Source organism: Rhea pennata, chromosome 2 (genome assembly GCF_028389875.1).
Source record: "Rhea pennata isolate bPtePen1 chromosome 2, bPtePen1.pri, whole genome shotgun sequence".
In the NCBI taxonomy this organism is placed as follows: Eukaryota; Metazoa; Chordata; class Aves; order Rheiformes; family Rheidae; genus Rhea; species Rhea pennata.
Genome location: NC_084664.1, coordinates 106604934 through 106629902, shown reverse-complemented (window position 1 = coordinate 106629902; position 24969 = coordinate 106604934). Strand labels below are relative to the sequence as shown.

The following is a 24969-nucleotide window of genomic DNA, read 5'->3' as shown; positions in this document are numbered from 1 at the left end:
ATAAGTTCTTTGTGTTGGTCTTGCTATGATTGTAATGAAATTTATCTCCCATGTACACGGTTATCTTTAATTTTCACTTTGGAGAATAAAGAAGAAAGATTATTTCTAACCAACACCTACAGATTACTATGTCATAAAAATTTGATAGAAATCTTTATAATTTCAACTCTACATTTGTTTATTGGTAGCCTGTCTTCTATACCACAACTTTTGTCCTACTTGTATTTTATATGGTTAATTACTGATAACCTAGTGTATTATAATGCGTTTACCTCCTTTCCAGAAAACATTGTATTTGAACTCATTCTCACTGTCCACAGTTTAGGCTGCACACAATCTAGCTGACACTTATGCTATATTACATTTATATTTTGCAAGAAATCAATCAAATATAGATCAGCTTGTCTAATTAATTATTATTGTCTTGATACTTAAAAATATTAAATACTTTTTTTTCAAACCATGTGGAATAATGATAAAATCTTTTAGTGTATTCCAACTAGTAGACTTAATCCTATTCTTGATATTTCTGATGATCACTGAATTTCATAGAGAAGGTAAACAGATAATAATTACTACAGATTTGATATGTTAGAAACCATTACCATTTTCATTGCTTTTGAATTTTGCAGTCAGTGCAAAGGTAAATCTTCTATTTTTCATGAATTTCACAAATACTATTAAGAGGCAACAGAAAAAGGTGTACTACTTCCTGAGAAATAAATATGGTATAGTTAGCTCTAACTATGCTGGATTCTTCTTCTGGCTCCTCTGATAATTATCTTTTCAGAGTAGAACAGCAAAACATCAATGCTGTAACAGTAATATTTCTTTAGGTTGGTTAAAAGCAATACTGGGAGGAAATATCTAAAAAAATTGCAATGATTTATTTTATTGTTTATACTTCATTTTTTACTAAATTCCACTGTTGGCGTATGTCACGGAAATATAGGGGCGGTTTTTTGTGTGTGTGAATCTGTAAATTTCATAACCTCACTGCTGTAGCTCAGATTACATTTTCTATAATGGTCTTTAGCTTATGTTTATCTGCCTGATTTTTTTTTCTTTATTATTAGTTTAGCGTTTAATAATTTTTTCATCTTAACTATTATTTGTACAGGATCTGAATATTTTAATTTAGTCTCTTTGACTTTCTGGTCTTTTACATACTTTTTTTTTCGTTTGATAACTTTGGAACGGTATGCCTAAAAAGTGTGCTGAATTCAGCTCTACTATGCCTACCAGAACTAGCGTGTAAAATACAGAAATATCTTCAGTCAGTTAATTAGGGCTATATCAACAATAGACTTTCTAGTGTGTTGCATGAGTAGCTGATTAAAAGCTATTGCTTAACCTTGAGAAGTGTCTTCTTTAAAGGACAACTTGATGTGACATTTGACCAAATCATATTGACTGGTAGCGCTTATTAACACAGTATGGTTGCATGTGTCTCTACTCATCACCTAGCTCTTCACTTATATAGAGAGCAGTTACTTAGATGTTATGAATGTGGCATAAACTTCACTTAATTCTAATCACCGCATTATTTTCTCCTTTTTGTAAATATGCTATTGGCATAGGGAAGGCCTTCAAACTATTATACAAAACTACTAGAGTAATTATGTGACAGTTATACATGGAGAAAATAGCTTTAGATAAATGCATTTGTTAGTTGACTAGTGCCTTTAAGTCTGTGGATATAAATCAATGTAAAGCTGATTGACTAGAAATCCTGTCATTCCAATTGTTTTGTAATTGTTTACTGATTATCTTATCAAACAGTATATTAACAGTAAATAAGCATTGTATGTGGGTGGAACTAAAGAGGATCTGATATTTGTGTGATCTTTCCCTGTAAGTTCTTTTGTTACTGTTTTTCAGCTGGAACCAAGAAAGTATTAAAGTTAAATCTGGAACATCGAAAAGTGATAAAGAAAAACTAAAGGATTCTTTTGGAGTCTACTGAAATTCCCCAAAGGATCCTGAAGATATCACTAAGTTGTCACACTGGAGTTTCAGCAGAGTCTCTGAACATAATTAATCCTTTAGGATTTCTTCCAGATAGTTGTGGGAACCGTAGCTTCTCTATGTGTTGTTAACTGAAGAATTGAAATTATTTGGTTAACTGTTTCATAGACAAAAGGCATTGATATCCCTACTGCATTTTATTGCAAAAGAAAAACGAAGTTGGAAAAAAATAAGACAATGTTAGTTTTGTTTGTAACAAGCCATATAATGATATTGCCAATACTGCTGATTTGAAATAGGTTGTTTAAACTTAAATAGAAAAATATTCTAGAATTGAACCTAATTTTGATAATTATGAAAAGGAAGCAAGTGTTAAAGATTTTGTGTGTAGATACACCTAAAGTTCCTTTGGATTACACAGTTTTAAACAGTAGATGTTAATACCGGGATCAGAAATTTAATATAGTTGACTCAGCTGTTGGCTGAACAGTGTTTCTAAACACAATAATTGAATGATTGGTTCTTTTTCGTATTCTGCCACACAATTACATCCTACTTTAGTCCAGATGTTTCCAGGCGAAAAAAGAAATGACATGCCTACCTGAGAGCTAAACATTATGAGAAATTGTGTTCATTTTTGGCACTCATTGAACAGTTTCAGTAATTTTATTTAGACCAAGAAATTAGTTTAGTTAATAGATGCTAAGATGCTAAAAGATTCAGTTATGCCAGTAGCTGTGGTGCACTACACTATTTAAGAATAGGTGAATGCTTAGTTTTAACTGTAGCTTTCCTTAAGTATGACTATTATTTATTTTTAAGATAGTTATAATTACAAAACTCCTGAATAAAAGCCTATCTTTTACCATAAATATTTTACCAATTGAAAAGACTAACACACATACACAATAAAAGCAAAAATACTTGCATTCTGGCTTTTTTTTTTTTTTTTTTTTTTTTTTTTTTTTTGAGAAAAATAGCAAGTCCAGTTACAAGATGTTTGATTCACTGGGCAAATCCCACTGGAACATTTTCATCTCCACAGGATATCACTCAGTACTGTACAACCACTTGTCAGCGTAATGATGTAAAGGACCACATTCTGTGATTCACACTTGAATCTGTTTGCCAGATGATTTTCAGGAAAGCGCTTCATGAAATACTCCAAAATTCTCTTTAGGATTCCCTTTCTTTTTTTGCTTTCATTCATAATTACTCCGTGCATACATTAAGACTAATAGAACAGCGGCTTCACCTTTACCATCATTTTAAAAAAGATTCAACTTCTCCAAACATTAGACAGCCAATGTTAAAGAATAGTTTCAACTTTTAAATTTGCTTATGTTTTTGTTATATTTGCCTGTTAAATTTATAGTTTTGATTTTGTAGTCAATTCTCCACATATAATGAGATAAACCAGACACATCTTTAAATGATGTCAACCAGGCTATACAAGTAGTAAACCTGACTGAAATCAGATTTGAGTAGTTGTTGCTTGTTGCTGAGCAAACTTACCAGGAGTTAACAGAGTTTCAAGATACAATTTAGATTCATGAACAGAAAATAGCACTTGCAAGTTTATATGAAAAACAAAAACCCTACTGTTTAGCACCAATGCCTCCCGCTCAGTGCACCAGCACAGTGCATGTCAATTGGAAAATTGCTGAAAGAATGCATCATCCCTCAGAAAGATTGCAAACAACATGAGACAGGAACAAATAGAATCTGCTTGCTTCTTGGTAGGAAAAAAACAAAATGAAGAGTGTTTTCAGAATAGTGATAATTAGAGATTGAACAGGCACACCTGTCAAACTTGCTAAAAAGTTAATACTGTTTTTTAGTTTTTATTCTCTATCTTAGTCCAGTTCTCAGCTGGAGAGTCTTCCATTATCTTCCACAATCGAGTAATATCAATTTCTCTCCCACTTAGCCCTCGCTGATCGGAGGCTTACCTTCATCTTTAGGTCTCCCTCAATTATTCTTTCACTGTTCTGCTCCACCGCTGGGAACACATCTCACCATCTTTCTTCTCTCTTACTATCAATTATATTAAAAGCTTTTCATACCTTTACTTACCAAAGATGTATCAATCCAATGAAGTTCTTCTCATTTTCATTCTCAGTTTCATTCAACTTTCTAGACATTTTTCAGAACTGAGATACTCAGAACTTGATAGGGACACAGTATTAGGCCAGGTAAATGGTATTACATAATTAATTTCATTCATTCATGTCAAAGATCTTCAAACTAGATTTCTTTCCTTTTCTATTTTGTTTAGAGGCATGCAATAAAATATTCCTGGTATAGTCCAAAAAACATCAGAAGATTTATAAAGTATATGGAGGTTTTCAGCCTTTTTTAGAGGGAGGGGAAAGGAGATTCACAAAACTTTTATTCTGAAAATAGAATGCCTTTTCTAGTTATTGACATCCCCTCCTTTAAAAAGTCTAGACTATAAAACTTTTAAAATCTTTAAAGGGTAGAGTCTGGAGATGAGTAAACTTCTACTCCAAGTGCCTCTGATATTATTAAAAAAAAAAGAATATCCAAAGAACTCAGTTACATCCTATCCAGGACCTTAACTTTAATGCTCTTTGTAGTTAAGTTGCCTCTTGTCCCTTTGATATCTCAGAGCTTCACTTTTGTCCATTACATGTATGAAAAGACTATGTAGTTTTCCATAAAATGGAGTCCCACTTTCCTCTATCAGCTTGTTAGATGGTTGGGACATGAAATATACCTATACTTGTAAAATCAGGGGAAAAATATCATTGATGCTTCCATTATCATTCAACATAGTTCAGTTGTTACCTATAATTGAATATCTTGGGATGTTCTTATAAATTATGGATTCCCTTTTGCCTAAAAACCCATTAATCAGAAAGTCAGGAACATCATTATTATTTACACTGAAAGTTACCTTTCTAAAATTAATTGTTCCGACTGGACTGTGTTGTTGGTGATTTTTGCGCTATATTATATCTGGATTGGAAATAGCCACTCTTTGAAAAGTTCTTAGCTCTGCTTTGTACACCTGCATCTACTTCTGGTAAAATGCTGCCTTCCATTAGCACATTTATCTTATGTCCTTAAATTCTGTTCAATCTTCAAATGAAAAGTTGCAAAAAAGAGGTGAGAGTAGCAGACAATTAGATTCAAATTTCAATATTACCAAAGACTTCAAATATGGTCCCCAAAATAAGTTTAATATTATTAAGATTACTTAATAGTTATGGTCTAATGCTCTTTGTAGAAAAAGATTGTCTTCTTACAGCTATTCTTGAAGATGGGAAATATTTTGTTATTTCTCCTTGTTTTTTATTCTGTTTCTTTAACCTCTCATTCATTCCTTCCCTTTTGCACCAAATTTTAGCTTGCTTAGTAAAACAAAATTCTCCCTCTTCTTCTGCCTAGCCAAATTCTCCCTTCTCACTCATGAAGGCACAGAAGCTCCCTCTCCACTTTTTGTCATTCATTTAAAACCTGTTTGTCTGTTTAGACTTAAGACTGGCTATCTACCTGTTCACCAGTTAGTCCTGTCTCCATGATGGTAACTTATCTGCAATAATAGATTATTGCAATTTTATCCAAGTTATTATTTTTTTAAAAAAATTCTCCATCTTGATGCGTTGTTATTGCCTCTTTAATGTGTCTGGCACTTCTCTTTTTAATGGTATCTTTCAGTCATACGTCTTTGTACAGATTTTTTTTTTTTTGATATTTTACTTCACAGAACGTTATTGTAAAAAGTAAATGGTTCCGCATTCTATTGTTGAGCAGAGTCCCCGTGAGTCATTCAGAGGGTAATTTTGCCTATTTCAATAGTAACTATAACTTTGTAGCCTTAGCTTTTATGTTTCAAACTGAGCAGATATCCTCAGTCCCTTATGTATTACCAGAGCATTAAAATGCTTAATCAAACTCAACATTTTTAAACTTCATTACCTTCTTTTTCTGACACCCCAAAATCTTCTCAAGCCGTAAAGCAAGCAGAGAGAGATAGAAACAGGAGTTCCTACTAAAAAAAAAAAAAAAAAAAAAAAAAAAAAAAAAAAAATCCTGGCTAGCATGAGCCAGAACAGCATGAGCCAGAACACGAGGTTTAATATAGTAGGAATCATAATGAGTAGTAAGTGACATGAAAAAACGAGCGACTAGAAGATCTTGGCTTTTAGAATACAAAAGTAAGATAACGATAATTTGACTTTCTCGATGTGCTTGAGAAAGAGGCTAAACGCTGGGTCAGACCTGGCCTAGAAAGGAAAGCAGTAGAGTGGCAGGCCAGCAGCAGTTTTGTCCCTGAGACTGGTTCACAGGATGAATTACCTCGTTGCTTGTGCACCTTGTTGTAGAGCAGGGCTACATGAACCATTAATCAGCTCTACTGAATTTTTCAATTTTCTTCTCAGCTTTAAAAGTCAGTTAGTTAAAATGTGAAGGTATATCCAATTTAGCTCAATTGAAGTTATTCAGAAATATTACTACTAATGTGATTTTTGTCCTTTTAACAGTAGTCTGTAGGAACTGCAGGAGTTTAGTGCAAGAGCACCATGTCTGGTAAAAAGTAGCAAAACACTCTATATTAAGTATTCTCCCATTTACTTCAAAAGAATATTAAAATCAGTGAAGGCTGGTGTCAGTGCAGTGGCATTAGTGCAGTTCATTGCACGATCAAAAAAGTTTCTACTGAGTAAAGGAAGTAAGAGAAGAGATTAAGGAAATTTACTATGATCAGACCTTCCGAAGGAAGCGATACAACACCACTACCAAAAGAAATTTTGCAGCTAAAAGAGGAGCAGAAAATATGGATAACACAAGTAATTCCAGAACATTTCAAAGATCCATGAAGTAATGTGTTGAAAAGCAGGTGACAGAAAGTTTAGGAGTGGAACAATGGAAAGAACATGAGGCTTTAGCAAATCGTAAGCTTATCCACAGATGCTGTATGACTGAATAGCTAACAACTCCTTTTTTTTTTCAATAATACCACAAAATGTATAATAGCAAAATATCAATTTCTTGAATAAATAAAGAATAAAAGTAGCAAGATAAAGGAAATAAAAAGGGATTAAATAAAACTTGAAAGTATATTACCAATAAAATTGATTTTCTGTAGCTGACTTCTTTATTTGTATTTATTTTCCTAAATAGAAGCAATTAGATAATATTATTATCGAAGCATGCTGGTCTTTGCAGACCTGCTTGTAAAAATTAGACCAACATGGTATTCAGTAGGCAAAATATGAGCAGGAGTATTTCTGTCATGAGCATTTCAGTCAATTTTATTTCCATCTATATTAGTAAGTTTTGTATGTCACTGTAACTTCAGCTAGCAACTCATGGAGAAGAGCAGTGGAAAAAAAGCATGGATCCTATCTCCCTTCCCTCAATCCTTTAAATAGGATATATGTGAGAGCAACAGGACTATTTATGCTAGGAAGTAATATTTTAAGAAAATCTCAGAATAGAACAGTAAATATGAGTAACACTTCAAATGAAAAATCCTGTGTTTGGAGATATGAAAGTTTTTGCCTAGGAAGTCAAATATAATTTCTAAATGTGGTTATTACAGATATTAATTGGTAGAAAATCTATTCATAACAATTAAAGTCAAGTTGAAAGTGCTCTGAAACAGCTTAATGTCATTGTGATTTGGGAAAGTCTGTCTGGTTTTTGCTTCTGGTTTTGAAGATATGCCTCCATGTACATTGCTGTCTATTCAACACAGTGATGGGTGTGGACTTTATACGATGGCTTGGATGGAGTTAAAGCGCTTCCGACTGAGACCAGATTGTAGGAGGCAGTTACATAATTCTATACTATCCATTAGTATTCCCTGGGCTGATTAAAATGATAGTCATAACCCTCTACGTGGATATATACATATGTATATATATGCATGTATGTATGTATATATGTATATGTGTATGTGTGTGTGTGTATATATATATATATATATATATATATATAAATAAATTTTTTGGTCAAACTGATGCAGATGACTTTCTGTAATTCTTTCAAAGTTCATCCCTTCACCATGATTTATGAAAATTTGCAGTGAAGAAGGCCTGTTTTAAAGTCCTTTGATTTGAATGGCTCCTTTTCAATACACATCTTGGCCTTAGATTTGGCCACCAGTGTGTCTTCATTGGAGTCATTTTCATTCCTCATTTAGCCTTCCTCAAGCCTGATAGTATTCTCTGGTTTTTGCACAGCTGGGTGAATACCTTCAGTGCATTTAGACATATGCGCATGCACGAGCCCTCAAAGATGCAATGGCTGACTAAATCAGGTTGTTTAAAACTGCCCACGAAAAAAGTTTGTACAACAGAGATTATCGAAATAGGATTCTATGGATATCTTTCTCCTTTAAAGCTAATTTCTTCTGCATAATTCTCTTTCTTTTAGGAGTCTCTCAGGGTTTCTGACTATTTAATTCATTACAAACCAGCTGAACTGGGCAGTCCGTAAAGTTGCCATAGTAACTGGTTGGACAAAGACATAATTCACCAGTTTATATAAGCCAGAACTCATATCCTGCAGACAGTAATGGTTTTAAATTATTTATGTCCAGAAAGTCCACTGCTAATGGATTATATATATATATTTAATAAATAGGTGTCAATTCCTTAATAGTGAAAAATGGGCTCGATTGCCCCATGCCGTTTCAAAGGTAGTTGTGTGACAGTAAGCCAGTCAAAAAGTCAAGGGGAATGAAAAGGGACAAGAAACCATGGTTTGGTAACAGTAGTGCTTTCCAGGTCAAGACAGGTTAGGCATTATGTTATTTATGGATGGTTTATTTTGAAGAAGTATCCTTAAATGACTTCTTAAGCTCCATTAAAATAGCGTAGATTCACAGTAACAGAGGACAGTGCACTTTTGCAATACAGTGAAAACAGTTGGCCTGTAGTCTATTGTCATTTTTTCCATGTTCATGCATATAAATTTTAGGGATGCTGCTCAGATAACAGGTTGTGGAGCAAGACTATGAAAAGTCTCTTAAAGTATGTCTTATAAATCATATCATTATGCCACAGTGTGATTTATTAAGGGGTACTGCATTCTATTGCATTAAAACAAGAGTGTGACATAGACACCTGTTACACTAGGTAGTATCAAGATGGGATATGTCAAAACTAAATAATAATAAAAAAAGATATATTTACTGAGTTCAGAAAAGACTCAGCTTCTCAACTTCTTGATCTCAATCTGAAAATCTTTTACTGTAAATTGAATTGAGATCACCCACTAACAGATTACAGACATATTTTTCTCAGTCCGCTTGATTTTACCCTCTTTCCCCTTACTTTCTGCCTTATGCAACATTTAGCAATTGGACAGATTAGAATCATCAGCCAGGCCTGCTGTACCATAACTTTCTTAAATAACACTAGTAAATATAGATATCATAAATATCTTGTTGTAACTTTGCATTAGTAAATGGATAGAAAAGATCTTTTAATCATTGCCTCAACCTATAACTTCAACATCTTACAGAACCAATGCTATATAATTTAATTCCCTAGATTAATGAATTCTGCAGTTCTTTTTCATGAGATTCCTGAGTACATCAGTTATTCATTTTAATCCTGCAAGTGTGAAATGAACAGCCCAGATGGGAATTGCAACTACAGCTTTATTTTATTTTATGTTGCTTTATTTCATTCTTTTTGTACATTTTAATTCTAGTGCCATCTTTCAGCAAGGTGTTGAACCTGAAAATTTTCCCTGCACATTTAATTCAAGAGCAGATTGATACCTATATTTCTCCCTGGGTGGAATTCCACTGCTCATCATGCTTTTAGATTTTATTACTAGATTTACATTTCTTGTCATGCTGGCTATCTTCTACAGTTCCCTGTGGTTTGGGTCCTATTATAGATTCTTGCACAGTTCTTGTAAATAGGTGATAAATGGGATATGAGAGAACAGGATGCTGAAATCTATTCAGAAAAATAAAAAGAAGATGAGAGCTGAAGTGAAAGAAAACAGGGAAGGGTCAGACACAACACCAGCCTAAATTTCAATTTTTGTCCTAATAATAAATAATTGATTGTTTGTTTCTTTTTGCCAATTAGGTAATTTTGCCAATTTAGGTAAATTCTACTTTGACTAGGAAGTTTCCATAACTGGTACAGGATAACATAGCAGCTACTTTAATGATAGGTTGACTCTCATCTCCCTTCAATACACTACTATACTTCTATATCATGCCTACACAGCACATTTTTGATTTTTCAGATGTCCATTTTTTTGAAAGTGCTTTCACTAGAAGTCTTATAATTCAGCAATTCTAAAATAAAATTAATTTATATATATTTTGTTTGTTTGTGTGTTCATTTTCTCAAAGGTTGTTAAAGTCTATATGACCTTTTGTGTGTGTGTGTGTGTGTGCCTATTATGCTTTGAACAGCAAGGGTTAATTTTAAAGAAAGTATTCTGTCTTTTTGAAAAAAGTATCTGTTTTTTGAAGAAAGTATTGGTCTTCTAGAAGTTCAGAGTTAAAAAACAGCTCAGAAATCAGTGTCCCAGTCCCCAGAAATATTTATAACTGCTTTCACGAAGGACATCATAAACCACTGCAATGAACGGAAGCACATTTTCATATGCAAAGTATTTACAAAATACAAAGATGTTCTCAGTTACTATGTACTGAAACTTCATTCAGTGGTGCATCACAATTCCACTACTACCTTGTTAAAAAAAGCTGAGCAGAAAATATTCAAATGACTGCTGAAAATTAGTGTAGCGAGATAGCCTGAACTTACTCCATGTTCTTACAGTTTTCCTACAAAAAAATGGATGTACAAAAAAAGCACTAAAAATATTTTAGTCTTGAGTTTTTCAGTTGTTGCCAACTTTCAGCCATGAAGGTAAATTCTGCACATTTACCCTCTCATTCTACTTTAAATTACTTTTGTGACCTCCTCAGCCTTAACTGAAGTACGATTCAAAATGTATGTTGTTGATATTATTATACTATCTAATATAAATACTATACTAATATTATTATATTATACTGGGGGTACTATTTCACCCCCAGAGTTGTGCAGTAACAAAGTATAAAAGCAAGGACAGTGTATTGGAGCAGTATTATGATGTCTTAAGAAAGTCACAGAAATCACACGCTCTGGGAAGAGGTCAGAATGGTTGTCTAAGAAAGAGTGCTTGGATAGTAGCATGAGGGAAAAAAAAACACTGGGTAGAAAGTATAACTTTCCCAATAAATAAATATAAGGTTTAAAACTTTCTTAGGTAAACAAGAAAATAAACAATACATACAGAGTAACTAAGTCTACTGTGTTAACTTTACACATTGATGAAAGAGAAATAATGTCAAGAGAAATTAGGTAAAATTAAAACAAATATATGAACTATTTACATGCTTTCTCTGAAAGAAAAGAGATAAAATGCCAACTAGAACAGGGAATAGGTAAATGATCTTATGTCTTCTGAATTTGACTTTCAGGATGTCTTACTATTTTCTGCTTGATATACAGCAAGTTTTACAGAATACATACAATAATATTTAAAATGAATAAATGGAACAGAACTGTTGCTTAAAATTGCAATTAGCTTAAAAGAAGAATACCCTGAACAACTCTGAGTTGTTTGAAGGTTGAAAAATTCCAAGCTGGTCAAATTCTCTGAAATGTCTAGTATTATCTTCCTCTGTTGAACAGAGAATAATACAAATTTTGAATAAGCGATGTCTCATAGAGAAACAATTGGTTCATACTCACAGCAGAAGAGGGTATATTTAACTGCAGATCTTATCAATAGATGTTTTTCATATATTGATGTCAAACCAGATGCTGAACTATCTGAAGCAAGAATCAAATAGAGACCAAGCAGGCTTTGTGAAAAGGCAATCTTAAAACAAAATATGATCTATTATCAAGATTATGGCAATCCAATCTATTTGGATTTACAGTACCATCTCTGTGGAAACAGGACCTGATCTAGTAAACAGGTCACATAATTCATCTGTAATGAAAGTATTTCACTCTGAAGAGCTCTTTCTCTCACCAGAAAATTGTTTTACATTAAAAAATTCTGTGTTTTTTGCCCTAACTGGCATATGAATTGTAAGCAGGCCTCTTTTCACCCCCTCAAATTTCTACCTTACACTTCTGCAATCCTCTTAAAGGTCTAGTTTATTTATTTATTTAATTATTCTCGCCAGTAGTACCATGACAGTTTAGACTGACTTTTCCTTCTCTTCTATCACTGTCGCATTTGTTGCCTGTAGTCAACCTCTCTTGCTGTTTGAACCTATGAATTGAGAATTTGTATTTATGAATTGAGCAAACAACAACAGAAACCTCCTCCCCCCCTTTTTCCTTCCCTTCCCTTCCTTTCCTTTCCCTTCCCTTCCCATTTTTTCCTTTTTTCTCCCTTTTTTTTCCTCTCTCTTTTTTCTTTCTTTTTCCGTTTTTTTTTTCCTCCCTTTTTTGCCAGGTTGCTTTGCACTTTTGTCAGTATAATAGAAGAGAAGGTTCTAAGGCAGAAACAGCACGATAGTGAAGGAGAGTGGCTGGGATGCTTACAGCATGTTTATGGCCTCAGCTCCTTACTAAAGATGGTGCTGTTTCTGTTCAAGGCTAGGGTTAATGTCTTCGGGTCATGGGCTTCTCCAAGCATAGTGTTTGAATTGTTCATTATCCTAGCACAGAGTCTAAGAACTACTAGAAATCTCCTTACACCTAAATACAAGTGCTCACCTTTTAGAATGTGAGGATAATATTTCAAACATAAAAATAATGTGTAGGTTGGAACTATATACCTTCAATTGCTTGTTTTTCTATGTAGAAAGCAGACATGAAAAGAACTGCAAGGAAATTAATATTTCAAGCTAATGTCTTTTGACAGGCTTTAGCACAATATTCTAATTGATATCTAAGTATCACGGAGATTGGCTCTGTACGATATCCAGTATAAGATAGAAGGTACACGGAGTCTAACCACTTGATATCAAGCACAGTTGATAATCAAAATTTTCCTGACCTGTTTATTCCTTATAGAAAGAGGTCTTTGACTGGTTTGAGTTTAATGAAGTGAATTAAACTTTATAGACTTTGCCAAAGATTATCAGCAAATGGTTATTCTGGTAAAAGATTCCCCTACCATCAACACAACTCATAGCAAGGATCCAAGATGTTAAGTATCACCATTTTGCTTTCTTTATCATAGATCTAGAAATGACAGAGTAGGCATACTATGAATATTAGAAGTACTAACTAACTAAATATATACATATGTATACACAGTTACTGCATTTTTTTTTTTTTTTTTTTTAAGTATTTCAGAAGTTCAAAATGTAAAATTATTTCTCAGGCTAGAAATTATGTTTTTTTAGCACACTATTAATAGAGTATAATATCACTATACATTCAGGCTTTAGACTTGTAAAAAATCCCCCATCTCACCAAATTATATTTGTAAATTAAGTAATTAAATGCAATCTGAATGATCAAGCAATCAGATTCGTTTTTTTTAATACACTCCTAATCAAGTCTTTAAGTATATTTAAAAAACAAAAATTATGAATAGTGGTAAACACTATCTCTATGCAAATTATTGATATACATCTATAGCTAGCTCACTTATAGGGAAGGCCTGAACTTCTAAAGAAACTACTGTTGAGGTTGTCCTCTAAAGGTCTTTAAGTCATTATAACTTCAGTGCAGGCCCCTTTAATTTAGCTTCTCTTCTTTATCAAATTGTTTCCATGGCATTTTGTTACCACAGCTTAAAAATACATTGGCATTTTTCATGTATGAAGACCAGACTATTTAGCTTTTTATTTTTTTTTCAAAACTTGGAAAGACTTGTGTTCTTTAAATTCATTTTCTTTTTTCTTTTTTTTTTTCTTTCTTTCTTTTTTTTCCCCCCCACTTTCCCTTGAAATAGGCGTGGGAATATGTATAACTTTCACCTAACACTAATTTTGAACCAGATCTGCTAACTTAGTGAAGCAATACCGTGCACCACTGAGCAGCCCGTGATTAACCAAACCTCCCGTAATCTCTCAGCCGGTCGGCGGCAGCCTGCACGCTCGGGCTGCGCGGCATGACTGCAGCAGGGCCGGGCGAGCTGCTGGTTATCCCACTCCCCCAGCTGCGGGAGGACGCAAGCCACCAGGGGCTGCTGAGGCTGTCACCTACGGTTCTCCCTTGCCACAAGCAATCAATGCGTCTGACTGGCAAATACCGTGCGCCGCCTTTTCCACAGGCGGACTCGCCGCCGCTTGACGGACCTCGAGCCTTTTGCACCTATTAAAGAAGGAAATAATAACGCTGTCCTCTTCTCTCTCTACGGTTTTCTGTATGCTACCTCTACCTGTGTCCTAAATGAATCAAGAAATCAATTTGCAGCCTCTCTGCCTCAGTTAAATCAAACTTATTCACAGTTTCTGCTGAGTAAAAAATAACCAGCGCTTCTCCACAGGTAGCCACTGCCACTTTGACAAGATATATCAGACCCTCAGCTAAACTTAATGTGACCAAAATGTTTCATTTTATTTTTTAACTTTATTTATCCCAATAATATTACCTTTTACTAGTAAAATTTGTATGAATTAATTCTACTCGTAGAATCAGTATCTAATAACCACAGCTTTTAAATGAGGTGGAAAAATTAATTTTGTTATGGGAAGAGCAAAACATAATAAGAATTAAAGATCCTACAGTGTTTGTTACAGACTCATCGATGTTATAGGCCTGCTAATAACCTAAGAGGTCATCTATATTATTTCCATGCCTGTAAATGATTATTGCTTATGACATGATTAGTGGGTTTTTATTGTTTGTGTTTTTTTTGTTGTTTTTTTGTCTTTTTGTTTTTTAATAATACAAAGCCTGAGGCTCCCATGTTTTCTTAGGGTTTGATTTATTATTTAAAACAGCAAAAGTTAGAAATCTAGTGTAACACACCTACATAGGCCCCCTCAACAGTCAATAGAAAGAGACAGGCATCTGTGTTTTATTCTATTTTAAGAAAGATAACTAAGCAGTCTAAATTACCCTCTTTTTTTCTCCCCCTCTACAGAAGATCTTGATAATTAACCTGAACAAATAATTTTTCTGTTAGATATGTGCAATCAGGTCAGATGAACTTAATTCTGTACGTTACAATCATCTTCACAGAAATATCCAATTTCTGAGCAAGGATTTTTTTTGTTTTTGTTTTTTTTTCACTTCTGAATTCATGTTAGGAGTATAGCACTCAGTTCCTGTCTCATATTTTGCACTTTAGGTAAAGTTGGATGATTTCAGTTAAAGTCAATTAGACCAGAATAAACATAATTTAGATTTCATCTGAAATGACATTTGGAACTCTGTAAAATTGTAGAATGGTGACACTGAAACATAAAATAAGTACTTTCTATAAACAATTTTGTTTGTCGATAATGTCCCTCTTGCATATATTTGGTATAACAGTACCAAAGGAATGGGCATCTTTTCACATTTTCCAGTGTGCATATATATAAAATATAAAATAAATTTATTCCAGAAATCTTCTCATGTGTTTTGAAACCCTACCTTATCATAGATTATCAGAATATTTTCCCTCCAAAGGATTAGAATGATTTATGGTTAGTATGATTATTATCGTACTAATAGTGTCACACCACTACAATATCTTACTATAATCTTACCATTACACATACATCATAGATACTATTTTATAGTAGAAAAATAAAATAAAAATGTTTCTTTTGGTTATAAAAAAGGAAAACTAAGTCTTCTACATTTCCACACGTTATAAATTTCTGTGCTTTTATCACACATATATTAACTCACATTTTTCAGGCTTCACAAGTGAATACAATACTCTAGTAAGCTGCTTTTCAATCATTTAGTGATAACCAGTCCCTCCTGCAATAGGTTTCTCTACTTGAGCATGTAAAAGGCTCATCTTCCCCCCACCCCCTTTCAGGTGTAATGAGCATTGTTCTAGCATAACTAGCATTAAAATATTTTTTTAAAAAAAGCCACACAATTCTTCTAAACACAAAAGTTGCAATTTCCTAGAAATCTCAAGTTGTTTTCTGTAAAATGCTACCAAAATTATACCACTGGAGTTTAGCTTTATATATCCTCTTGAAAAAGTATGTATTTTTTCTCTTTCTCACTTTTATGAATAGTAACACTCCAAGTATAGTCTATCACTTTTATGATGCAATACTTGTCCAGTGTAGCCTTATTTTCTTTAGAAGTTAAATGGACTGACTTAGGTTATAGTAACTCAGACTTATGCAGTGTTGCTCTACTTGGAAATCAGCTATTATTTTGGAAAAGCTACCTAGCAGAAAACAGAACAGAAGAGCAAGGATTTATGACAACTTACCAATTACTCATCACTCTGAATTATTTACCTTTCCAGTTTCTGTTCTATATGTGAAAAACATTATTATAAATTTATATTTCAGGGCTTATCTGAATGCTTCATACAGGCAGCAAACCCATACTTACAGACAGTGTATTTGGGTAATATCTATTGCTCTTGCTTTGCTGTAGGTAGTCAACGTAAGTTTGTTATTCAATCCATACGCTTCACATTCTCCAAACATATGCAGTATGCTTACGGAGATTTAGGAGAATATATGGAGAGGCCCTGAGATTTTTTGTGTAAAAAGGTGTTGCTAATTGGAAATCAATTTGTTAACATTGGATTATTAGGAGCAGGTAGATATGCCTGTGGGTAATTTTGATGATTGAAATTGAATTTAAATGATTGAATCGAATTAACTTGTCCTGTTGAGAGCAGATATTTCAGCATCTGCCCTGGAGTAAACACCTGTGAGTAACAGACACCCCCCACTGCATTCAGCTTGCAGAACCACCACATTAGCTATAGACACTGCAGGGATATGGGGGGAGAGACTGCAGGTATACCTGTAGAGTACCCCTGACCTACCGGGGGGGGAGGACCACGAGAGAGCCCTGGAGAGACCCCCGGGGCTCCATGGGCCCTATGCCCTGACTGTGCACCCTGCGGCTGGGACAGCTGTGCCAACCTGCCCACATCCTCTCCTGGACCTTGCCATCCCTCCTGCCAGAACAATGGGAGTCATGTTATTCAAACAATTTGCATGTAGTTGTGATTAAAATGTTTTGGTAACTGAGTCCATTTAGTCCCCATGGTCCAACTGGTCTTAAACAATGACAGTCCTTGTGTCTAGATTCTGTTTTCCCTTAATCCTTAAGTGGGAGAAAAGCTTTTCATAAGAGCATCACTTATTAAAAAAAAAAGCTGAGTGTCTGACGCGTTAGAGTAGAATAATATCATATGTGAGGCACCAGAAAATGGGTCTAATTTTTTAACATTAGCACACTTTTGAAAAGGTGCATATGAAAAGTTGAGCAATCCGCACAGTTTATCTTTATGTGACATTTCCAAATGCTATTTGTATATTTCATGGGTCAGCCTTTTATGAAAATAGCTGTGTACTCCAGCTATCTAATGATCTGGCATTTGAAACCAATTCAATTTATATGTTAAATCTGATGTTATGGGAAAACCAATACGCTTACCACATTTTTGTTACGTAAGGCTGGTTGTCGTCTTAATTTGTCTGGAGATGTCTTTTTATTTTCCAAGGGCACATTGTGGGATATAAAGTAACATAAATCACTCTAGCTCATCTACCATTGGGAATTACTGTTACGGGTAAATTTTGGCCTAGCCAATATATATCACAGTGATACATAAAAAGAGCATCAGCCGTGCCCTTTATCATCTCCGACAGCTATCTGCATCTCATGGAGAAAAAGAGTGAGAGATCAGTCCTTGGAAGATGGACAGGCAGTAACTGAAACTAGCACTGCTTTTCCAAACTGCTGGCAAAAGCAAGGGTTTTAGTCCACATCATGTTAGCACATATACTTTTCTTCCTCCATTCTCTCCCTGAAATTTTCTATGCACTCTGAGGGATGCCAGGAAGACTGGGAACTGTGTTGTGAATTGACCTATGTGTAGAGCTCACTTTCTGAGGCAGCATGACTGCTTGGTACCTCATCCGGGATCCAGGTATTTTACCCTATATCCATACTCTATAATTTAGTTCCTTTGACAGTCCCTTTAACAGCACCTTTCCACTTAAAGAAAGTGCCAAAATGGAAATAGTGTCATTTTGTAAAAAGAAGGGAATGGTAAAAAATCAGGGCTTCAACTGACACCATTTCCTATCTCCGTTAAGCAAAGTAGGATTGTGTGAGGAGACTGTAGCTATTTCCATTACTTCTGATATTGTGGGGAAAAGATAATGATTTTCACAAGCTTGGAAGACATTCTATGGCTGAAGCTATCTAATATCAAAATAGTTACAGAAAACTTCATCTTTCAGCATTCAAAAGCAAACTGTCTCATTTTGTAGTTTTATGGGTAAAAATCCTAGTTTCTCATAACATTTTTTAAAGATAACTCTGTTACCATTGAGGTCACTGTCTAGTAATTTCAGTAAGGAAGGACCCAAATTAACTTTAAATAAACACATATAAGAATGATTTTTTAGAAAGTCAGAGTTAGGTAAACCCCATTAAATTTAATTGGAATCCTGTCCCTTTTCCTTTTTATGCCTTTCTCAACAAATTAAATTCTGATTTAATTATCGAGTTACTCTGTTGTAGTTCTCTATGCTCGAAAAATGTAATTTCACCACCAAGGCCTGAATAAAGGCTTCCACAATGATGAAGAATTCTTGGGCAATGTGGCCTCTTTTTATGTTCTTTATCTGATGGAAAGAAAGAGAAGGAATTTGCACTGTACAGAGTTAATTTCCTATTTTGTATCAACTCCATGCCATGAATAATGCCTAAAAAACAGTTATGACTTCTTCTAGTCTTGTCCATCTTCTCACAAATACATACAAATAAGCACTAGAAAGCTTCTGTAGCAGTTTGCACATTGATAAACCTCATGACAATATACAACAGAACATGACTCTCTGTATAGGTGTGTGTGTTTATATTACTTTGCAATAGAACTTCCCCAAATATATAGAGAATATTTAGAATATTTTGGATTATATAAATCATAACATGATGCTAAGCCATGATTTTCTCTGCTTTATTTATACAATTTCTTAATTCACTTATGGAAACTGTCAGAGTTCTTCCAGTCATTCAGAAATCAGAGATCAGGTTTAACAGAGATTCACATCTCATGTTTCTGATGTTCTCATGTAAGTTTGGTCACCATGAATAAAGCTCCCAGGAAGTGGGTTCTGCTCACTTGTGACCACATTCAGTGAACAATGCTCCATTTAGAAAGTAATATATGATATAGCTCTTTTTCATACCTTCTGATAAATTTTAATTCTGATATGTGGTTTAACATTTTCAAGTAGCTAAAGAGACAATAAGTAAATGAAATTTCCTGTGTAGAATCTTTTTATTTATTTATTTTTTTGACCATTTTTGCAAGATGGCCTTTACATATAAGGATATCCTACTTAGACTTACAAACTGTGGGATGCGAAAAATATAACATATTGCAATGTGAATTGTTCCTATCATCAATTATTCTACATGTCCTATTCACCATTCTGAAAAGTTTCTCTGCAGAGAAAGCACTGTGTATGCGATGAAGAAAAGAGACTAACTGTAGTCTGCTTTCCATTTGCCAAGCATTATCCCTTTTAACACCTTTTATTTTAAAAGAATGCAGCAATTGGCTACACCATAAGAGTGCTGACAATGAATAGCCACAAATGTTCTTTATGCTGTATGTGAATGAGGGCAGGATATTTCAAATTGCTATTCATGTTTAATGTAATTGCAAAAATAGAATGTTAAACATAAAATTGCCAAGAAGAATGAAACATCAAGAAGAACTTTGAATTTCTATTTCAAACTCATGTTATTTATCACTTAAATATGTGTAAAATACTGGAAAAGAGTTGATTTTGTGGAGAGAATTTATCCTAAATAGATCTAAATCACAATAAATTCTTCAAGCCAGTGCTCAGTCACATTGAATTCAATTATTCTTTTATTTCTAGTTTATAATTTACTCTTGTAGGATAGGTTTTGGCTTCCAATATGTCATAATATCATGTAAAAAGTAAAAAAGGAAAATCTTAAAATGGCAAAAATAAACACAGCTTACACTTTCTCTGATGGTTAGTTAGTGTTTCTTAAGTTGTAACATCTGTCACACATAAGTTGGAAAATACCAATAGTGCCAATGTGAAAAAGAATGGCCTCAAATAATTAACATTGTATCAGAATATAGATATCTTACGTGCCTCCATGCAGATAATCTTAGCAATTTTATTTCATGCATTGCCATATTTTCAGTTGCATTATTATATCTGACACACAAGAATAATCTTTCATTGAAGTTTTTTTTTCCCCCTCAGTCGAATATTTTTATGCCGTTTATCTGAATGATTCCCATGCTATTGTCTCAAAAAGAGAAGGACATAAAAATTAAATCAATAGCTTTTGGTTGAGAGATTCTCATTTAACCTCACCTTGCATATATAGGATCTCCACTATGTCTGTGAAAAGGCCTAAGAGCAATGTCTTTTGCAAATACTGTTAGCAATTACAGCTTGTTAGCATTTCCTTAGAATAGGAATTCTTTTTCTGCTACAGGCCATTTGAATGCAAAGAAGAGACCTGGATCTGGGCATCCAAAGCGTGCTTGTGCTCCCAGTTCTGCCCCATGAGGTCTTGCTCACCCTACTCGGTCCTCATTAGCTTCCTCTCTAAAGCACACGTACCTACCTTGCCTGCTTAACAGGACCTGACAAAACTACTTCCGCAATACTCAGGGCTGCTGTAGTCAGGACAGCAGACTACAGCCTGTAGTCTCCAGCCTCTAAAATAGTTTATCTTCAGAAACAAGTATTTTGTGGGCTGAACAGGCTGAAGGGAGGGATAAGAAAGACATTTCTTTATGTCTTTCTTCCATTTAGTGTCATGTAGGGGCAAGAGCTTTTAGGAACATAATTAAAATATTGGGAAAATTAAAGGATAATTATGGAACTTGTTTTACAGCCTGTGGTAGAAATCAAAACTTTTCGTGACTGCAATGTGAGTAAAATGAGACTAACGTTTTTTCAGCTGTAACAGAATTAACACTGTAATTCTGGATTACCTTTTGTATTGTTAGAGCTGTTCACAAAACTCCTTATTTTCAGTTAAACTGATTCTAAGAAATAGTCAGATCTTCCTGATTAGAGTTAAACAAGAAACTTCCAGGAGTATTTATAGTCAACCTGATACAAAGGCTAAAAAATGAAAATTTCAGCCCAAAGAGCTACAATGAAAAGTAACAGGTAGCCTAAACCATAGACATCATTAAAAATCTACCTATACACCATATCACATACTCCCTTATTATTTTGTTGTCAAGATATACTGATATTGGATAATATTTCTCTCTGTGGTTAGTAATTTTTAATCATTTCTGAAACAGAGATAAAACATTTTTAATTTGCTGTAAGATATTTTACATTATAGCAGGTCTGAATATAAAATTTTCATTAGAACTTTAAAAATTATCTAATATTATGTCAAAATAGTTACTCTTTGATTCTAAACATGTGCTGCTTTCTGTAGATTTCTAATTTTTTCTTCAAGTTTAAGTTATTTTTCTCAGAGTATATAGAGGGCAAAGTCATCTTTCTTATCATCCTTTACTTAAAAATGATTCTAGTAATGGTTTTTCAGTGTCTGCTTGTAGTTATTCTGATACATTTTTTAGTCAATGAAGAAGTCTGAACTCCAGACATAACCTTTTATCCATTTTATGTAAATGCTTGGTCCAGCACTTCTTACAAAGACTTACTGACTGTTGAAACATATCAATATAATTTTTACAATTGAGTCCACAGAAATATACATACATATATATATGTATATACATATATGTGTATATATATATATGTACACACACTCAGGTATGAATTATAAATAGTGTATCTATGCAATAGTGCATTTGTGACAACTGAATTTAAATTACTATATATTGTAAAATAACGATATAGTCCAAAAGCCATATTATTCCTGGTGGTTTCATACCAAGATGATTCACAGAACTGAAGAAACTGATGGACATTTTGTATTTTAATGACTTGTCAACAGTTCTTAAATGTCTTTGGCTATATTCTAGGGTTTTAATCTCAAAATATTCTAAATGGAAAGTTTGAATATGAAAAATAAACTGTAGTTGTGCCCGCTAGTAGCAAGTACAAAGAATAAACATGCAAAAAATATTTTGATAGTATACTGTACTATTGTTTGAACATCTTGCTCATTAACTATTTGCTATTTTACGCTTGTTATCGAATAAAAACAAAGCTTTCTTTTCTTTTTTTTTTTCTTTTTTGATGATGTGAAGGACAATTCATTTGCCAGATGTGGGATTTTAAACTGAAATGGGAACAGAAGTGTGCATGTAAAGCTAAGACAAAAAAAGAAAAGAAAAAAAGAAAAAGCTTATTACTGCAGTAGAACACAGAATACAAAGTCAAGGAGCATTTCTAAGTGTTTCTATAAGACAGCAGGTGACTTTCTAGTCATCTTGATGTTAGCCTCAGAAAAAAAGCAAGTTTCATCTGGTGAATCCAGCTTAGAAAGTTAGATTTCTACAGCTATGGAAGTTAGATTCTGAGGAAACAACAAAAGTAGTTTTATCTCTCTAGAGATTTTGAGTAGCTTCTAGTTTTGTCGTTGCCTTTCTTGGAATTTAGACTAGTGACAACTAGCTACATATTTTAAATTTCATTGGTGAAGATAATGAAGAAAAAAGATCAAGATCTTACCTGTGTAACCCCAGGACCTTCAAGGTTTAAAGAAATGGATAGCTTAAAATTCACATTAAACATCCAATGAAGAGAAATAAGCAGTTCTTCACTTCACAGATCCTTAGAAAGCTTTAGGAGTTACAGCTTCCTGCTGGAGTAAGTCACTTCTGCTTTTAGTTTTGAAAACTCACAGTACGACACTGCTTACTGCATGCTATTTTGGGTGCCCTGAGTGGAAAAAAAAAAAAAAAAAAAAAAGAAAAGAAAAAAAGGAAAACTATGAACACAGGCACTTTTGTGCAAAACATCATAAGGCCTCTCTGATGTTCATTCAGAGTTCAGAATTAAAATGCAGAAGGCTCTAGCAAGCAAAATACAAGCTGATTTTCTTTTTCCTTGTGGAAAAATAAAGTACTCCCTGGCAAGTAACCAAGGTGGTAAGAAGGTAATTCATCTTGTGTGAGAGTATTTTGCAAGTGAAAGGGACATGCCCTATGCTTAGAGATTAGTCAGGGAAACAAGTGATCAATTTAGAGTTGTCACAAAAGTTAGTAAAAGAAGAGAGTTTCTATAGCTGTCTTTTTTTCCCTTCCTTTAACTAGATTGTTCTTTTTTAAATCAACTAAATAAGTTAATTATGTAATCTTCAGAAAAGAAAAAAAAATGAAAACTCCCCTCAAAATCTTGTGTAAAAATCATGCAACATGTTATAATATTTTCATAGAAATTAAGTTTTATATTAAGTCAATTTAGGAATTTTGACTAGTAATACAAATATTGATTAGAAAGAAATTAAGGTTCTTTGGAACATGTTTAAGAACTATAGATAACAGTAATACTTCTGCAATGATTATGGTTGGCTTACATTTGTGGTCTGATAACTTAGTTCTTAGAGTTACACAAGTATTAAATTCAACCCCCCCCCCCCCAAAAAAAAAGGGCTTAAATGTTAAAACAACAAACATTATGTTTTTTTATGCTTAACATTTTGTTAATGATAAACTAGAAAAATGATTTACTAAGTAGTTTTATATTTTCACTTTATGAAATTGGCAGCTTAGGGAGTAAATATGTTTTCAACCAACAGACTCTTGAAATTTCCTGCTTTAAATAGAAAATGTTGATTTCTTGAGAAAAGTGACCTGTTCCTCTTTTTTCCTCCTCATGTAGTGAAGAATATTTAGTAACTATTCTTAGGTGGAAGATGAGAACTTCTTGTCCGTACTTTTTTTCATGTACTTTTAACGTATTTTTTTCTGCAAAGGAAGGAAAATGAATTCTGACTACCTCTGCAGATCTTATTCAGACATTCAGAATCTCGTGAACAGAACACAAAAGATGCTAGGTGAGGATACGTGCTTCTTCAGCATATCTAATATTATAAAAAACACCACTAAATAAGGTAGTGAGGTCAGAGAACAACAGCTGTATAGAACAGTCTATAAAGGTTGGAGCTCTGATTTATACATACATGAGTTCTGGTATAATAATGTACATATTTTTAGTAATATTTCTTATTTATTTATTTTTAAAGCAAATATCTAAAACAAAATGACAAAACTCCAGATTTATGTCTAGTGCTCTTAATTAAAGCACTTTAGTCCATGATGCACATGACCATGAAACATCATGTTTTCTCCTTATAAAACTTGATGTTTGATTTGAGTGAGGGAATCACCATAATATAAGATCACATTTTCCTATCTTCTGCATTTTTTATCAAGCATCTCATTTTTAGAAGCAGGAATGTTTAGGAATAGCTGTAATTTAGTAAGAATAGTGGTACCTTACATTTGGTTCACAGTCTGACATCAGCTCTGTACTGGTGCAGTATAGCTTCTGGAGGATGAAAAATGAAAAAAAAAAAAAAAAAAAAAAGGAAAAGAAAAAAGAAAGAAAGAAAGAAGAAAGGAAGGGACTCTTAAGATTTGTGGAAACAGACGCATGACTAGAGTTCAATGTATTGATATTTACCTCCTGGAAATCATATTTCTTATTGACTGTACTGACTTTCTTGAAATCCAGAAGAGGTTATATTTCATTCTCAAGGTCAGAATTAACTAGATATACGTGAAAGAAAGGAATAACAGTACTGTTGGTAGTAGGTAAAGAAGATATACTCATTTACTGAGAATGCTGAGTCTTGTCACAGGATGTACTTTATGTAGGATATGTCATGTGAATGGAACAGAAATAGGCAGTAGGAGGCAAATCAAAAAGGTAAATTTCTTAGAAAT

General features: G+C 33.6%; 1 protein-coding gene across 3 annotated transcripts in view; it reads right to left on the bottom strand.

Annotated features, from left to right (window-relative positions):
* CDH19 (cadherin 19) overlaps positions 1–22876 on the bottom strand; it is a 93824-nt gene extending 70948 nt beyond the window's left edge. For all 3 annotated transcript variants that reach the window (XM_062570076.1, XM_062570073.1, XM_062570075.1), the window contains exon 1: positions 22751–22876. The gene's annotated coding sequence lies outside the window, so the exon portion shown is untranslated. The remainder of the gene's footprint in view (positions 1–22750) is intronic.
* Positions 22877–24969: the final 2093 nt, after the last annotated feature.